The sequence below is a fragment of the Rana temporaria genome, chromosome 1 (genome assembly GCF_905171775.1).
Source record: "Rana temporaria chromosome 1, aRanTem1.1, whole genome shotgun sequence".
In the NCBI taxonomy this organism is placed as follows: Eukaryota; Metazoa; Chordata; class Amphibia; order Anura; family Ranidae; genus Rana; species Rana temporaria.
In genome coordinates this window covers 551,698,736-551,716,642 of record NC_053489.1, presented here as the reverse complement: position 1 = coordinate 551,716,642, position 17,907 = coordinate 551,698,736, and the positions used below count along the sequence as shown (strand labels likewise).

The 17,907-nt window shown below is 43.6% G+C and overlaps 1 protein-coding gene across 1 annotated transcript in view; it reads right to left on the bottom strand.

Moving 5' to 3' along the window:
* Nucleotides 1–17,137, bottom strand: part of WDR17 (WD repeat domain 17) — a 168,208-nt gene extending 151,071 nt beyond the window's left edge. Inside the window, exons 1-2 of the mRNA XM_040333663.1 lie at nt 17,031–17,137; nt 16,722–16,807 (exon numbers count right to left, since the gene is read on the bottom strand). The gene's annotated coding sequence lies outside the window, so the exon portion shown is untranslated. The remainder of the gene's footprint in view (nt 1–16,721; nt 16,808–17,030) is intronic.
* Between the last annotated feature and the right edge of the window lie 770 nt (nt 17,138–17,907).

The following is a 17,907-nucleotide window of genomic DNA, read 5'->3' as shown; positions in this document are numbered from 1 at the left end:
TATGCAAATGAACACTTACGGCGATCCACGAACCTTCTGACGGGCCCGTCGCTCTAAATCTACGTCGTTTACGTCGAGTTACGCCGCGTAAAACTAGGGCTGAGCCCTAGTTCTTTTAAGCCATGTTAAGTATGGCCGTCGTTCCCGCGTCAAAATTTAAATTCTACGTCGTTTGCGTAAGACGTTCGTGAATGGCGCTGGACGCCATTTACGTTAACGTCTAAGCAAATAACGTCGGAGCGACGTCAGTTAGCGCAATGCACGTCGGGTAGGTTACCCGACGGAGCATGCGCAGTACGTCCGGCGCGGGAGCGCGCCTAATTTAAATGGGACTCGCCCCATTAGATTCGGCACGCCTTGCGCCGGACACATTTAAGTTACACCGCCGCAAACTTCAAGGTAAGTGCTTTGTGGATCGGGCACTTAGGGAGAAATTTTGCGGCGGTGTAACTTAAATCGGAAGATTTAAGTTGCGCCCGATATTTGGATTTGGCCCAATATTTTTAATACTTACCTTTTTTGAAGCCGCTCTGGCTCGGTCTCCATCGGCAGAAGCTCCATGCAGTAAAGACAGCCGAAAATGGTTGTGAAATGCCAGGGAAGTGACGTCACCCATAGACTTACTATGGGGCTTCCATTGTCGCTGCCTCCTCTGACAGCTCAGCGTGCGACCGAACCAGAGCGGCTTCAGAAAAGGTATGAATAGGGATTTATTCTTTACAGGGCTAGATAGATTAGTCTTAGATTGTGGATACCTGTAGATTTAGGACTCGTACACACGATAGGTTAACCAGAGCACACCGGTCTGATGGACCGTTTTCATCAGTCCAAACCGATCGTGTGTGGGCCCCATAGGTTATTTAACCATCGGTTTAAAAAAAGCCAACTTGCTTTAAAATTAACCTATGGATTCCTAACCGATGGGAAAAAAACGATCGTTAGTACTAGTAGGCACCACCATCGGTTAAAAATCCACGCATGCTCAGAATCAAGTCGACGCATGCTTGGAAGCATTGAACTTCGTTTTTTTCAGCAGGTCGTTGTGTTTTACGTCACCGCGTTCTGACACAATCGTTTTTTTTAACTGATGGTGTGTAGGCGCGACGAACCATCAGTCAGCTTCATTGGTTAACCTATGACAACGGTCCTTCAGACCGTTGTCCTCTGGTTAACCTATCGTGTGTACAAGGCCTTAGGCCCCGTACACACGAGAGGATCGATCCGCTGGAATTGATCCGCGGACCGGTTTCAGCGGATAGATCCCCTGGTGTGTACGATCCAGCGGATTTTTTCTGCAGATTTTTTTCCCCGGGGATGGATTTCCAGCGGATCAAAATTTCTTGACATGCTAAGAAATCGATCCGCTGGAATCCAGTCCAACGAATTGATCCGCTGGTCTGTAGACTCACCGGATCAATCCGTCCGAATCCATCCCCCGCATGCGTCGTAATGATTCGACGCATGCGTGGAAGTCCTTATCATTGCGGCGACGGCGCGACGCGTCACCGCGGACGGAATTCCGCTGGGATTTTGATCTCATGGTTAGTACAACCATGAGATCAAAATCCGCCAGAGGATTTATCCGCGGAAACGGACCCCCGGACCGTTTCCGCGGATCGATCCTCTCGTGTGTACTAGGCCTTAGAGATTTTAGTGTTAGGGTGAACTTCTACTGTTTGCAGCATCCAAAATAACGTAACCACATAACGAACGATACTTACATCAGATCCATTTAGTTTTTTTTGTGGCATTAACACTTTTCCTCAATATAAAAAATGCACTGCATGTGAAATGAAAACATTGCAATGAATACAGTAATGTATAAAAGTGAAATAAGATGATGATACCTAGATGGAAGTGGATTCATTAGAATCTCTGAATCATAATAATGAATCCCAAATAAATGTATTTCCTTTGTTATGTTATGATTCAGAGATTTTGATGGATCCAAAGAGTGCATAAGTAATCTAATGAAATAACAAATGAACACTTTAAAATGAATATAGCCAATCTTTCTAAATAACTTCTGAAATACAAATGGAAAACGAATTTATGAAACAAATATCGAAAGTCATTCATTCTAACATAACAAATATGAGTGCACATCTCTAATGGAAGGTACAATAGGTCAGAGAACACATCAGTGCGTGTGTATAGCTATTAAACAATCATTTCTATTGTCACCTAATTAGTAGATAATGTTTCCACCAACCAAACCATGTCTGTCAAGGTTATGGTCCTATGTTGTACATCTGGTTGACTGAAGACTAATCTGCCTGAGTATTTAAAGTGGAGTTCCGGCCACAATTTCACTTTTTAAATATAAATACCCCTGTAATACACAAGCTTAATGTATTCTAGTAAAGTTAGTCTGTAAACTAAGGTCCATTTTGTTAGGTTGTTACAGCATTTAGACACTTTATAAAATAGAAATTGACTGGGGCCATCTTAAGTGTGGGCATCATGAAGCCAGACTGTATGACTTCCTGGATTTCAGCCTTGCAGATCTCGCACATGCTCAGTGCTGCACAAACAGTGTGATCAGGTTTCAGCACCTGTACTGTCCAAGTCACATGACTCTTCGAGACTGGGGAGTGCACAGACTCCTGGAAAGTTACACCCACTACATTCCCAGGAGTCTGTGCGGTGTAGGTTAGGAAGCTTAAGCACCTAGGTGCAGGAAGAGGGAAGATTAACTATTCTGCCTAGCAACAACACTTTGAAGGCATCTAAAAAAAAAAAAAATCTAAAAAGGACTAATGACATTTTTTTAAAACTACTGATGTAATGTTATATTTATGGGTGGAACTCCACTTTAAAGTATACAATTGACTGACACAATTCTGGTTAATAAAGAGGTAACTGGCTAACAGATTTTATCAGGTCAATACATATAATGCAACTATGTGTTAACATGTAAACATCCAGATAATACATTTCCCATCTTAGTGAACTGATTTACAGCTAATAATGCTTTTGAGTAAATAGTAAATAATATATATAAATGCACAATTCTATTTGTAGGGTCACCATAAAGGCATTGTAAAAGTTTGTATTTTATTTTCTAAATAGGTTCCTTTAAGCTAGTGCATCGTTGGTTCACTTACCTTTTCCTTTGATTTCCCTTCTAAATGATTTTTTTCTTTGTCTAAATTTCTCACTTCCTGTTTCTCCTCAGTAAGCCTCACACCATCATCCGAGCAGTGTTTAGTCAGCCAGAACAGCTTACTGAGGAGGAACAGGAAGTGAGAAACACAAAGAAAACAAAGGAAAAAAACCTTTAGAAGGGAAATCGAGGGAAAAGGTAAGTGAACGAACAATGCACTAGCTTAACTTCTTCAGACCCGCGCTATAGCCGAATGACGGCTACAGCGCGGACCTGAAAATCCAACTGGATGTCAATTGACGTCTGCCCCTTTGGGCGTTCCCCGCGCGCGCTCCAGAGCACGCAGCGAGGAAACTCTGTGTTGGCCGTGTCCCTTGGACACAGCCAATTACAGATCGCCGCGAACGGCCAATCAGAGTGGCCGTTTGCGATACGATCTGTGCGGCCAATGAGAGATGATCTCATATGTAAACATATGAGATCATCTCTCATTGCCGGCTCACACAGAGACAGCGTCCTGTCTCTGGAGAGGAGACCGATCTGTGTCCCTTGTACATAGGGACATAGATCGGTCACCCCCCCAGTCACCCCCCCTCCACCTACAGTTAGAACACAATGCAGGGAATACATTTAACCCCTTCCTCACCCCCTAGTGTTAACCCCTTCAATGCCAGTCACATTTATACTGTAATTAATGCATATTTATAGCACTGATCGCAGTATAAATGTGAATGGCGCCAAAAATGTGTTAAAAGTGTCCGATGTGTCCGCCATAACGTCGCAGTCCCAATAAAAATTGGAGATCGCCGCCATTTCTAGTAAAAAAAAAAAATAATAAAAAATAATAATTCTGTCCCCTATTTTGTAGGCGCTATAACTTTTGCGCAAACCAGTCGCTTATTGCGATTTTTTTTTTTTTACCAAAAATATGTAGAAGAATACGTATCAGCCTAAACTGAGAACATTTTTTTTTTTTTTTTAAATTGGGATATTTATTATAGCAACAAGTAAAAAATATTGTATTTTTTTTTCAAAATTGTCGCACTGTTTTGTTTATAGCGCAAAAAAATAAAAACCGCACAGGCGATCAAATACCACCAAAAGAAAGCTCTACTTGTGGGGAAAAAAGGATGTCAATTTTGTTTCGGAGCCACGTCGCAGGACCGCGCAATTGTTAGAAATTTCACCTGGGCAGGAGGGGGGTATATGTGCCCAGTAAGCAAGTGGTTAAAGGAACCCATTTAGAAAATAAAAAACAAACCTTTACAACCCCTATACAGTGGACTGCTGAAGAAGTATAGGCAGCTGTCAATCCTCAGTGTGGAGCAGAATCCTGCTTCTCAATCTATGGGCTTTATCTTTCTAATGAATACTCCACCCATCATAGACAACTCAGTGGGGAGTCCATCTCATACACACATACACATCGGATAATAATTGCCATGGAGGAGGCATAATGGAGGTATCTCCAGAGACAGACCCTACTGTAAAAGTACTGGGGATAAGTAAACGGTAAATTTTACAGGGCTTTTAGAGCTGTATTTATAAAATGTTTAAGGCCTAGTACACACGGGGCGAATGTCAGGTGACATCGGCCGGTTCAATAAAAAACGTCTGACATTTGGCCTGTGTGTATGGCTGCCGGTCTGAAAGAAGCCAAGTGTAAGGCCCCATACACACGATAGAATCTATCCGCAGATAAATCCCAGCAAATGGGTTTCTGCGGATAGATCCTATGGTGTGTACACGCCAGCGGATCTGTTTCCGCGGAGAAATCTCCTCTGGGATGGATTCCAGCAGATCGGATATTTGCTGACATGCACAACAAATCCATCTGCTGGAATCCACTCCAACGGATGGATCCGCTCGTCTGTACAGACTTACCGGATCCATCCGTCCAAAGGGATTCCCCGCACGCGTCGTAATGATTTGACGCATGCGTGGAATTCCTTATATGACAGCGTCGCGCCCGTCGCCGCGTCATAATAGCGGCGACGGCGCGACGCGTCATCGCCAGAGGATTTCAGCGCGGATTTCAATGCGATGGTGTGTACACGCCATCGCATAGAAATCTTCTGAAATCCTCGAGAGGATTTATCCGCGGATACGGCATGCTGGACCGTATCTGCGGATAAATCCTCTTGTGTGTATGGGGCCTCAGGCTGGCCCCTGTCCGACAGGCATGCTGAGAAACCAGCAGCCGACTGGTTCCGATCAGTGATCTCAGCCAATTGCTGAGAATGCTGACCACAGTGCTGTGGCGGGGTGAGAACACAACAGAACAGCAGGAGAGATCACTGTACTAACATATGATTTTTAGTACAACAGCTCAGACCGGAAAGAAAACCCATGGTATGTACCAGGCTTAAAGGGTTTGTAAAGGTAAAAAATAAATTCCCTAAATAGCTTCCTTTACCTTAGTGCAGTCCTCCTTCACTTACCTCATCCTTCCATTTTGCTTTTAAATGTCCTTATTTCTTCTGAGAAATCCTCACTTCCTGTTCTTCTGTCTGTAACTACGTACACACCGTAATGTGAGGCTTTCTCCCTGGTGTGGAGAAAGCCTCTTGAGGGGGCGAGCAGGAGTGTCAGGACACTCTCTACTTTGCAGATAGAGAAGGGAGCTGTGTGTTAGTGGGCGTCCTGACACTCCTGCTCGCCCCCTCAGGAGGCTTTCTCCACACCAGGGAGAAAGCCTTGCATTACTGTGTGGCGTTACAGACAGAAGAACAGGAAGTGAGGATTTGTGAGAATAAATAAGGACATTTAAAAGCGAAATCAAAGGATGAGGTAAGTGAAGGAGGACTGCACTAAGGTAAGGGAAGCCATTTTAGGGAAAAAAATAAAATTACCTTTACAACCCCTTTAAGACATAGATAGCAAGGGATTGCCACTGCCAGAACTGCTTTATTTTTATTTTCTGTAGGTTTTATATTTAAATGCAAATCAATGTAATATTTGGACATCTCTTCTGAATAACTGATGATAGCTGTGAAAGCCTGTGACTGTTACCTGATATAATAATAATGTCACAGTTTGAGTACCTGAGGATTAGTCAATGAAACCTCCTAAAGGCGAGATTTCTCTGGAGTCTAATTATGATAATTACTTTTCCATATGTACAAAACACACAGTACCAATAATATATCTTCTACTAATGAGGGCACAAAAACATTTTCAATGTGGTGTCTCCTGATATTTCATTCCTGCAGTAAATGTGTCTATGGAAAAATATTTTGCAGATAAACATGTAATTTCTTGATCATGAAATGACTGGATTCTGCTGTGCTGTATGGAACAGTGGGGCCCTCAATCTACTCATGTTTACATTGCCATGGTGGAATAATTGAATCCACTGAAATACAACTCTTTCAACCGGTATCATAAGACCAGCTCAACATGGTTTGTGGGCTTAATATTAGGTGGTGCCTTCTGCCACATTCCAATCTAGTACACTATGGGGGTTATTTACAAAAGGCAAATCCACTTTACACTACAAGTGAAAAGTGCACTTGAAATTGCACTGAAAGTGCACTTGGAAGTGCAGTCGCTGTAGATCCGAGGGGGTCACGCAAGGAAAATAAAAAAACTGAATTTTAGCTTGCACATGATTGGATAATAAAATCAGCAGAGCTTCCCCTCATTTCAGATTTACCCCTCATGCCGCATACACACCATCACTTTATGTGATGAAAAAAAACGACACTTTCTGTGAAGTAAAAAATGACGTTTTTGAAACTTCAATTTTCAAAGACGAAGTTGCCTACACACCATCGTTTTCTCACAATGATCTTGCAAAGTGAGGTTACGTTCCACCACGTTTTTCCATTGAAGCTTGCTTCATAAGTAGCTTCTGGGCATGCGTGGATGAAAAAACGTCTTAGAAAACGACGTTTTTTGCTACACACGGTCAATTTCTGTGAAGTAAAAAGTGCACTTTTGAAAAACGACACATAAAATTGAAGCATGCTTCAATTTTTTTTGGTCGTTTTTTACAAGACATAAAACGACGTTTTGCCCCACACACAGTCAATTAAAGTGACGTTTTTAAAAATGTCATTTTTTTTCATCACATAAAGTGATGGTGTGTACGCGGCATTAGATTTACAGCGACTGCACTTCCAAGTGCACTTTCAGTGCAATTTCAACTGCACTTTACACTTGTAGTGCAAAGTGGATTTGCCTTTTGTAAATAACCCCCTATGTTCTAAACCTGTGGGAAGGGACATTGCACTCTGCAATGGCAACGCAAGGAGGACTTTTCTGTTTTTGACACGTTGAGTCACCACATTTCAGTTGTGATGCCGCGTACACATGACCATTTTTAATGGTCTAGAAAAACCATAGGCTCCAGAGCATTTTTCATAACGTGAAAAATGGCCATTAAAAATTTAGAACATGCTCTATTTTTTCTCGTCGTTTTTCACATCGTGAAAAACGGTCATATGTAGGCTTTAACAACAGGGAAAAAAACGTGCATGCTCAGAAGCAGGTTATGAGAAGGGAAATTAGCATAATCAGCCCAAAGGGTGTCGCCGATCGAATGGAACTTCCCCTTTATAGTGCCGTTGTACGTGTTGTACGTCACCGCGCTTTGCTCGAGCATTTTTTTTTTCACGATCGTGTGAATGCAAGGCAGGCTTGACAAGAATCACGTCGAGAAAAATTTTGTTTTTTTCCATGACATGAAAAATGGTCTCGTGTACGCGGCTTTAGAGTGCATTCACACCTTTGCATTCTGGGAAACCTGCGAAAAACTCGCCAAAATCTGCTTTGCCCTTGCGATGTTATTAATTCTTAACCTCCTGGGACCCGCGCTATAGTCAAATGACGGCTACAGCGCGGATCCCAAAATCCAACAGGACGTCAATAGACGTCCGCCCCTTTGGGAGTTCCCCGCGCGCGCTCCAGAGCGCACAGCGGGGAAACTCTGTGTTGGCCGTGTCCCTTGGACACAGCCAATTACAGATCGCGGGGAAAGGCCAATCAGAGTGGCCGTTTGCGATGCGATCTGTGCGGCCAATGAGAGATGATCTCATATGTAAACATATGAGATCATCTCTCATTGCCGTTTTACACAGAGACAGCGTCCTGTCTCTGGAGAGGAGACCGATCTGTGTCCCTTGTACATAGGGACACAGATCGGTCACCCCCCTCCACCTACAGTTAGAACAAATGCAGGGATACATTTAACCCCTTCCTCACCCCCTAGTGTTAACCCCTTCAATGCCAGTCACATTTATACTGTAATTAGTGCATATTTATAGCACTGATCGCAGTATAAATGTGAATGGCGCCAAAAATGTGTCAAAAGTGTCCGATGTGTCCGCCATAACGTCGCAGTCCCAATAAAAAAAAATCGCAGATCGCCGCCATTTCTAGTAAAAAAAAAAATAATAAAAAATAATAATTCTGTCCCCTATTTTGTAGGCGCTATAACTTTTAAGCAAACCATTCGCTTATTGCGATTTTTTTTTCTTTTACCAAAAATATGTAGAAGAATACGTATCGGCCTAAACTGAGAAAAAAAAAATTGTGTTTTTTTTTTTAAATTGGGATATTTATTATAGCAACAAGTAAAAAATATTGTATTTTTTTCAAAATTGTCGCTCTTTTTTGTTTATAGCGCAAAAAATAAAAACCGCACAGGCGATCAAATACCACCAAAAGAAAGCTCTATTTGTGGGGAAAAAAGGACGTCAATTTTGTTTAGGAGCCACGTCGCACGACCGCGCAATTGTTAGTTAAAGCGTCGCAGTGCCGGAAGCTGAAATTTCACCTGGGCAGGAGGGGGGTATATGTGCCCAGTAAGCAAGTGGTTAATGGCACCCCAAATGTGGGTAGTAGTCACGTGTTTTGTTGCATGAAAAAAAAAGCACCAATATGCACTTGGCTCACTGCCTAAAAAGGTGCAGGAGCTACTTTGGCATATTTCTTGCACGTAGGGCATTTAAGTGAACGGCCCGCACTATGCTGTCGCACGACAAACTTGCGTAAAAAAAATGACGCATCGTGAAGGTGTGAATGCAGCATTAGAATTTACCAACATAATTTCAGTGAAAACTAAAACCTGACATAATCACCAGACTTCATCTGTAATTTTTCGAATGCAGGTTAGCGGTTGTAAGCATCACCTTCATGCTCCTTTATTTAAAGTGTATTTCTCTGCAAAACCCCTTTCATTTAGTTTAGGATTGAGTGGGGAAGAGTCAGACCCTCTGTCTGTTCACCCCTCTGTTTGTACTGGTGACCATTGTCACCAAGAAAGTGAGGGAAATCCCACGTTTTTGAGTTATCCCCAGAAGAAGAGGTGATAGGAAACCTTCCAATGGAGACACCTGTTCCATAAAAAAAACAGCGTAAATCCCTCCTGCGTAAGCCCGCCTAATTCAAATGATCCGGGTAGGGGGCGTGGATCATTTAAATTAGGCGCGTTCCTGCGCCGAACGTACTGCGCATGCTCCGTTTTGAAATTTCCCGCCGTGCTTTGCGCGAAATGACGTTGCACCGACGTGAGATACGTCCTTTCCTATTCACGGACGACTTACGCAAAAAAAAAATATTAAAATTCGACGCGGGAACGACGGCCATACTTTAACATGGCAAGTCTAACTATAGGCCACAAAATAGCAGCTCTAACTATACGCCGGGAAAAGCTGACTAGCGACGACGTAAGAGAATGCGACGGCCGCGAGTACCATCGTGGATCAACGGAAAATGCTAATTAGCATACCCGACGCGGAAAACGACGCGAACTCCACCCAGCGGGCGCCGAAGTATTGCACCTACGATCCGAAGGCGTACGAAGCCGTACGCTTGTCGGATCGAAGCCAGAAGCCGTCGTATCTTGGTTTGAGGATTCAAACTAAAGATACGACGCGGCAAATTTGAAAGTACGCCGGTGTATCAGTAGATACGCCGGCGTACTTCTTCTGTGAATCTGGCCCAAAAAGCCTAATGCCGTGAACACACGACTGTTTTTCGGGATGTAAATTTTTTTATTTTTAATGGTCTAGAAAAAACGACCGATTAAACCGGCCTTGCCTACACACGATCGTGAAAAAAAAATGCTTTAGCAAAGTGCGGTGACGTACAACATGTACAACGGCACTATAAGGGGAAGTTCCATACAGATGGCGCCACCCTTGGGGCTGCTTTTGCTGATTTTGTGTTAGTAAAAGACGATTCGCGCTTTTCAGTCTGTTACAGCGTGATGAATGTGCTAGTTTTACCAGAACGAGTGCTCCCGTCTCATAACTTGCTTCTGAGCATGTGCGTTTTTTTCACGTCGTTAAAGCCTACACACGACCATTTTTTACGACGTTAAAAACGACATGAAAAATTAGAGCATGTTCTAAATTTTTAATGTCCATTTTTTACGTTGTGAAAAAATCTCTGGAGTCCACACACGATCGTTTTTAATGACATAAAAAAAACATCATTTTTTACAACCCGAAAAACCGTGTGTACGCGGCATTATTCCTTCTGAGACTATTTCTCACAATGACACTGAGGTGGTGTGTGCTGAAAGAAATACGGCATGCAGTACAATTTTCAGTGCAGTATAGTGAGTTGCAATTCAATGTATCGCACTGCAACGTAGCTAATGCCATTTAGTTATTGGTAACCTTTCAATAAAATTCTAACCAAAAAAGAAAAAAGTAAACAGTGGAACTGTGTCCCCAATGGGAACTTTCACCTTCTCCATATGTTCTGGTGACCACTGACTGCAGTACAGAAAATTATCTAAAAATTCCAATTTTTGGCGTTGTCCTAGGACAGGGCTTGACAAATCCCGGTCGCCAGGTCGCCATAGCGACTAGAAATAGCCTCCTGGTGACTTGGCTTGGAAGGTGGGCAGTCCCCAGCTCTTCCTTGTGTAAGCTGGCGCCATCTGGTGGTGGCCGTTGGTATTACAAGTTAAGCATTACAAGTTAAACAGCAATTCTAATGTCTTTTTCACTATTTTCACTGCCATCTTCTTCCCTCTAATTAGAACCCCCAAACATCATATATATTTTTTATCCTAACACCCTAGAGAATAAAATGGCGATCGTTGCAATACTTTCTGTCACGCCGTATTTGTGCAGCAGTCTTACAAGCGCACTTTTTTGGGAAAAAATTACACTTTTTTAAATTAAAAAATAAGACAACAGTAAAGTTATCCCCATTTTTTTTTTATATTATGAAAGATAATGTTACGTCGAGTAAATTCATACCCAACATGTCACGCTTCAAAATTGCGTCCGCTCGTGGAATGGCGTCAAACTTTTACCCTTTAAAATCTTCATAGGCGACGTTTAAAAAAATCTACAGGTTGCATGTTTTGAGTTACAGAGGAGGTCTAGGGCTAGAATTATTGCTCTCGCTCTACCAATCGCGGTGATACTTCACATGTGTGATTTGAACACCGTTTTCATATGCGGGCGCTGCTCACGTATGTGTTCGCTTCTGCGCGCAAGCTCGTCGGGACGGGGTGCGTTTTCTGGCTCCTAACTTTTTTAGCTGGCTCCTAGATTCCAAGCAAATTTGTCAAACCCTGTCCTAGGAACAGGAGGTGAGTGGGAAAATCGTCCAATGGGTGAGCCTGTTCTGTGACAACTGTCTAAAAAGGGATATCCCCCAACTTCGAAGGGATCTCCTCTTGCTTCCAAATGTGCTTCTGGGACAGAAAGGGTAATGGAAATCTCATATACACTGACCATTCCTCATTCTCGTCCAAACTAAAAAAAAAGTTTGGTCCCTTTACATACACTGAATTGAACAACGAGCCCTATAAATGCACAGCCTCTGTGTACAGTATGCATAGTAACTCAGCAGACACCACAAGGTTATCAATATACAGTACTCTGACAGCTAATCAATTCAGTGCAGCGCGTTGGAGAAAGAGCTGCTATCAGCGGATAATTAGAGCGGCTTAGGGAAACTCAGAACATGCCTGATCTGCATTTAAATGTAGGAAAAACTGACAGTAAAGAAGTTAGAAAAAGATGTAGAAAAGTAGAAATAAAGACAAGGGGGCAGATTCACAAAGAGTTACCCCGGCGTATCAGTAGATACGCCGACGTAACTCGGAATCTAAGCCCGTCGTATGTTTAAGTGTATGCTCAAACTGAGATACACTTAAACCTGCCTAAGATACGACGGCCTGCGCCGTCGTATCTTAGGGTGCAATATTTATGCTGGACGCTAGGTGGAGCTTCCATTGAGTTCGGCGTAGAATATGCAAATTAGTAAATACGCCGATTCACGAACGTACGATTGCCCGTCGCAGTAAAGATACGCCGTTTCCGTAAGAGATACGCCGCGTAAAGATAAACATGCCCCCTAGGTGGCGTAGCCAATGTTAAGTATGCCCCCTAGGTGGCGTCGCAATTTGAAAATTTTACGTCGTTTGCGTAACTCGTCCCTGAATAGGGCTGGACGTAATTTACGTTCACGTCGAAACCAATGACGTCCTTGCGACGTCATTTGGAGCACTGCACACTGGGAAATTCCACGGACGGCGCATGCGCAGTTCGTTCGGCGCGGGGACGTGCTTCATTTAAATGAAACACGCCCCCTACCCGCCGAATTTGAATTCCACCGGGTGATTTACGCTACGCTGCCGCAACTTTACAGGTGCTTTGTGAATAAAGCACTTGCCTGAAAAACTTGCGGCGGCGTAACGTAAATGAGATACAGATTCCTCCATCTACGCTGAACTATATGGATGGAAGAATCTTCCACTGGCTCAAGCTTCCATATCTTGCTAGTCCGTCCCGCTGGCTCGCACAATATCTGAACATTCTGATTGGGTGCAGGCATTGTTTAGGTTGAGAGCCAGCGGGGCCGACTAGCAAGATACTGAAGCTTGGCCCAGTGGGAGATTCCTCCATCCACACAGTTTAGCGTACATGGAGAAATCTGTTGCACTTTTTCCATCTAACCATAGAAAATCTGCAGATAATCTATAGGTGTATGGCCAACTTTAGCCTCATACACACAATCGGACAAAGCGTAGGACTTTTGTCCAAAGGGCGTTGGCCATGAACTTGTCTTGCATACAAATGGCAAAGAATTGTTGGCAAACAAACACAAAAATACGTGTTTTTTCAGCTCTTTAGCGCCACCCTTCTGCTAATGTTGTTTTATGGTGAGCATTGCTTCTGAGCATGCGTGTACTTTGGAGTTTTGTCCGACGGACTTGAGTACACACGATCGGATAATCTGACAACACACATCTGTTGGCGGACAATTTTAAAGCATGCTATGCCACATTTGTCGGCGAAAAATCTGACAATTGTCCGATGGAGCATACAAACGGTCGGATTTTCCGACAACAGCCTGTCATCACACAATTCCCACCGGATAATCCGATCATGTGTATGAGGCTTTAGATTGTAAGCTCCTTGAGGGCAGGGACTGCTGTGAATGGACAATATACTGTATATGTAAATCCTTGGTTTGAGAGCGTTTTGCAAGACAAGCAAAATGTTTTAACCACTTCCAGACCTTAGGTGTTTTTCAGATTCGGTGTTTGCAAGACTAAAACATTTTTTTCTGCTAGAAAATTACTTAAAACCCCCAAACATTATATATATTTTTTTTCTAACACCCTAGAGAATAAAATAGTGGTCATTCCAATACTTTTTGTCACACCGTATTTGCGCAGCGGTCTTACAAGCGCACTTTTTTTGGAAAAAATTCACTTTTTTTAATTAAAAAATAAGACAACAATAAATTTGGCCCAATTTTTTTATATATTTTGAAAGATAATGTTACGCCGAGTAAAATGATGCCCAACATGTCACGCTTAAAAATTGCGCCCGCTCGTGGCATGGCGTCAAACTTTTACCCTTAAAAATCTTGATAGGCAATGTTTAAAAAATTCTAGAGATTGCATTTTTTGAGCTACAGAGTAGCTCTAGGGCTATAATTATTGCTCTCGCTCTAACGATCGCGGCGATACCTCACTTGTGTGATTTGAACACCGTTTTCATATGCGGGCGCTACTCGCGTATGCGTTTGCTTCTGCGCGCGAGCTCGTCGGGACGGGGCGCTTTAAAAATTTTTTTTTTTTGTTTTCTTATTTATTTTATTCTTTTTTACACTGAAAAAAAAAAAATATTAATTTGATCACTTTTATTCCTATTACAAGGAATGTAAACATCCCTTGTAATAGAAAAAAGCATGACAGGTCCTCTTAAATATGAGATCTGGGGTCAAAAAGACCTCAGATCTCATATTTGGGCTTAAATGCAAAAAATAAAAAAAAAATAAAAAATGTAATTTTTTCAAATGACCAAAAAAAAAATTTGTCTCCTTAAGAGGCTGGGCGGGACTGACGTTTTGACGTCACTTCCGCCCAGCCGAGCTATGGGGACGGGCGAAGGAGATTTTTCCTTCAGTCTCGTCCCCGCTCACCAGCCGACTGCATCCGATCGCCTCCGCCGCTACCGACGGCTCCGGTAAGCGGCGGAGGGCGCGGGAGGGGGGGGGGGCCCTCTCCCGCCACCGATAACGGCGATCTCGCGGTGAATCCGCCGCGGAGACCGCCATTATCGGATTCCAGACCGCGCACACTAAAAATGGATACCTGTGACAGCAGCTGCTGCCGTTACCGAGATATCCATCTTTAAAAATAGGACGTACATCGTCGTGCGCAAGTCTGGAAGTGGTTAATAACTTTTGCCTTGATATACAAGCGATGTCTTGATATAAGAGTAGCGTCATGTCACAACTGAGTATAAAAAAGAAGAGCGGAGCCTCTAAGTGTAGCCATATGGTTACATTTATGAAGGCACAACATTTAGCAACTTATTGCTACACTTTGAGGTTCCTCTCTTCTCTTTTATACTCTGTAACAAAAAATGCTTTGATACACAAGTGCTTTGGATTACAAGCGTGTTTCTGGAACGAATTATGCTTGCAATCCAAGGTTTTGCTGTACATGTAAAGCGCTGTGTAAATTGACAGCACTATATAAGTACTAATAAGAAAAATAAAATAAAAGAGATTGATTGGAAAATAAATGAATCATTTAACCGCTTAAGGACCGTGCACAGGCATTATCACGTACCTGTACATGGCCCTTTAAATGCCCGCCGTGTGGTCGCGAGCACGCCGGCGGCGCGCTTGCGACCCTGCCGCCTTCCCTGTGAGTTGGGCCGCGGGCATCCCTGCGATCGTCTCACGGAGGTATAGAGCAGTGAGATGCTTGTGTAAACAAGCATCTCCTTGCTCTGCCTAGTGAGAATGACACTGATCTCCGCTCCGTGTACTCGGAGCGGAGATCCGTGTCATGTGACACAGAGCCCACCCCCCTACAGTTAGAAACACAATGCAGGGAACACTAAAAGTGGTTGTAAACCCCACTTTATGACTTTTACCTACAGGTAAGCCTATAATAAGGCTTACCTGTAGGTATAAAGAATATCTCCTAAACCTGTACGGTTTAGGAGATATTCCCCTCGCAATGCGCCGCTGATTGCAGCGGCGCATGCGCAGGGGGGATCCTCGGCTAAAGGACCGGCAGCCGCCGGACCTTGCTGAATTTAAATCTCCCGCGCGCATGCGCGGGAGTGACGTCATCGCCGCTCCAGCCAATCACAGCGCTGGAGCGGCGATACCCGGAAGACACGCCGGAGCAAGATGATTTCTCGCTCGGCGTGAACCAGGTAAGTTTTACACACCTCGTTCCGAGGTAAGTATTTCATAATGAGCTAATATGCGGTGCATATTAGCTCATTATGACTTTTGCCTTGCAGGAGAAAAAAATTTTTTTTTAAACGGGTTTACAACCGCTTTAACCCCTACAGCGCCGCCTAGTGGTTAACCCCTTCACTGCCAGTGTCATTTTCACAGTATCCAGTGCATTTTTATAGCACTGAACGCTGTGAAAATGACAATGGTCCTCAAAAGTGTTCGATGTGTCCGCAGTCACGAAAAAAAATCCCTGATCGCTGGCATTACTAGTAAATAAAAAAATAATAATAAAAATGCCATAAAACTATCCCCTATTTTGTAAATGCCATAACTTTTGCGCAAACCAATCAATACACGCTTATTGCAATTTTTTTTTTACCAAAAATAGGTAGAAGAATACATATCAGCCTAAACTGAGGAAAAAAAAATGTTTTATATATTTTTTGGGGATATTTATTATAGCAAAAAGTAAAAAATATTGCATTTTTTTTTTCAAAATTGTCGCTCTATTTATGTTTATAGTGCAAAAAAAACAAACCTGCAGAGGTGATCAAATACCACCAAAAGAAAGCTCTATTTGTGGGAAAAAAAGGACGCCAATTTTGTTTGGGAGCCACATCGCACAACGGCGCCATTGTCAGTTAAAGCGACACAGCGCCGAATCGCAAAAAGTGGCCTGGTCTTTGACCACCCAAATGGTCCGGGGCTGAAGTGGTTAACAATGCGCATATGAGCCCCTTCACGTGGATCAGAATAGAAAGCGATGGCGGACCTTGGCACCCAGATGTTTTGCAACTACATTTCCCATGATGCTCATGCACTCTGCAGTGTCATGGAGCATCATGGGAAATGTAGTTCCAAAACATCTGGGGTGCCATCATAAAGGAATTGTGTCCATTCAGAAGCAAAACTGGTCAGAAAGTCCTACCTGCTCTCAGTAGGTAAGCTGCAGTTCCTAGTTCGGCCAGGGGTGGCGCTCGTGTCACCTGTGTGGACAGCAGGTAGGTGCTGAACCTAGGGAGACAATAGAATAGCACTATGACTGGATGGAGATCATGGGAGAACACGGGGGTCATGGCATGTGATAGACATGGAATACATCAGACAACTCGTATTGATCAGTATGATGCAGGGAACACCCGGATGTGTATGGGATACACAGGATGACAGATGGGGAGGGGCTGGGTGACAGGAGGATGAGGGGGAGGGGGGCATGGTCCAGCGATCACACACTTACCTCTCCCCAGTCGGGTCCTCTCTATCACTGTACAGGAAACACACACACACACTACATTCACAGATCTGATCTCACCAGGCCAGGGGAAGACACATCACCATCACACCCTGACACACTACAATCCCATTGGACGAGGGAGATGTCTGTCACACTGCCAGCATCCCTATTAACTCATCCCTTCCTGGGTGCAGACAGCTCTGTGCTGCCAATGGCTGGGGCATTGCATTCATTTATAGATCATCCATCCTGTACACAGGAAATCCATGTGCAGTAATGTCTTATGTGTTTTGATGCACTAAGGTCCATTCACACCAGGTGTGGCGAGACAGGGTTGGACGGCTATCCCAGCGCGGTCCCGCTGCACCAATCCTGCAACACAATGTGCAGTAAACATGCTCTGTGCAGTACGTCTTTCCAGAGCAGCGCGGATCACCTGATAAAGTTTATCTAGGCTCTGTTTTCACTTTTGCAACCCCAAAGTCGCGCGATTTACAATGAGACTTTGCGATGCGATTTTTAATACAATGTCATGCGACCGGTGAAAACCATGTGAGAACAAGTCGCCCCGGAGTCGGAAAAAAGTAGCGCAAGAGCCTTTTATGGAGTCACTGCGACTTGAGAACAGGGACCACTGAAATATAATTGGGTTTTGACTTGTCATGTGACTTCACACGTGTCAAGTCGCACAACAACTCGCAGTAATGGAAACAGAGCCTTAGACCCCTTTCACACTATTAAAAATAGCGCTATTAAAACGCTCATAAAACGCTCTCTATGCATCTCAATGGACCCTTTCACACTGAGTCCTGCAAGCAGCATCTTTGGAGCAGCTTTTGGGCGCTGAAAAAAACGCTCCAAAAACGCCCCTCTCCATTGA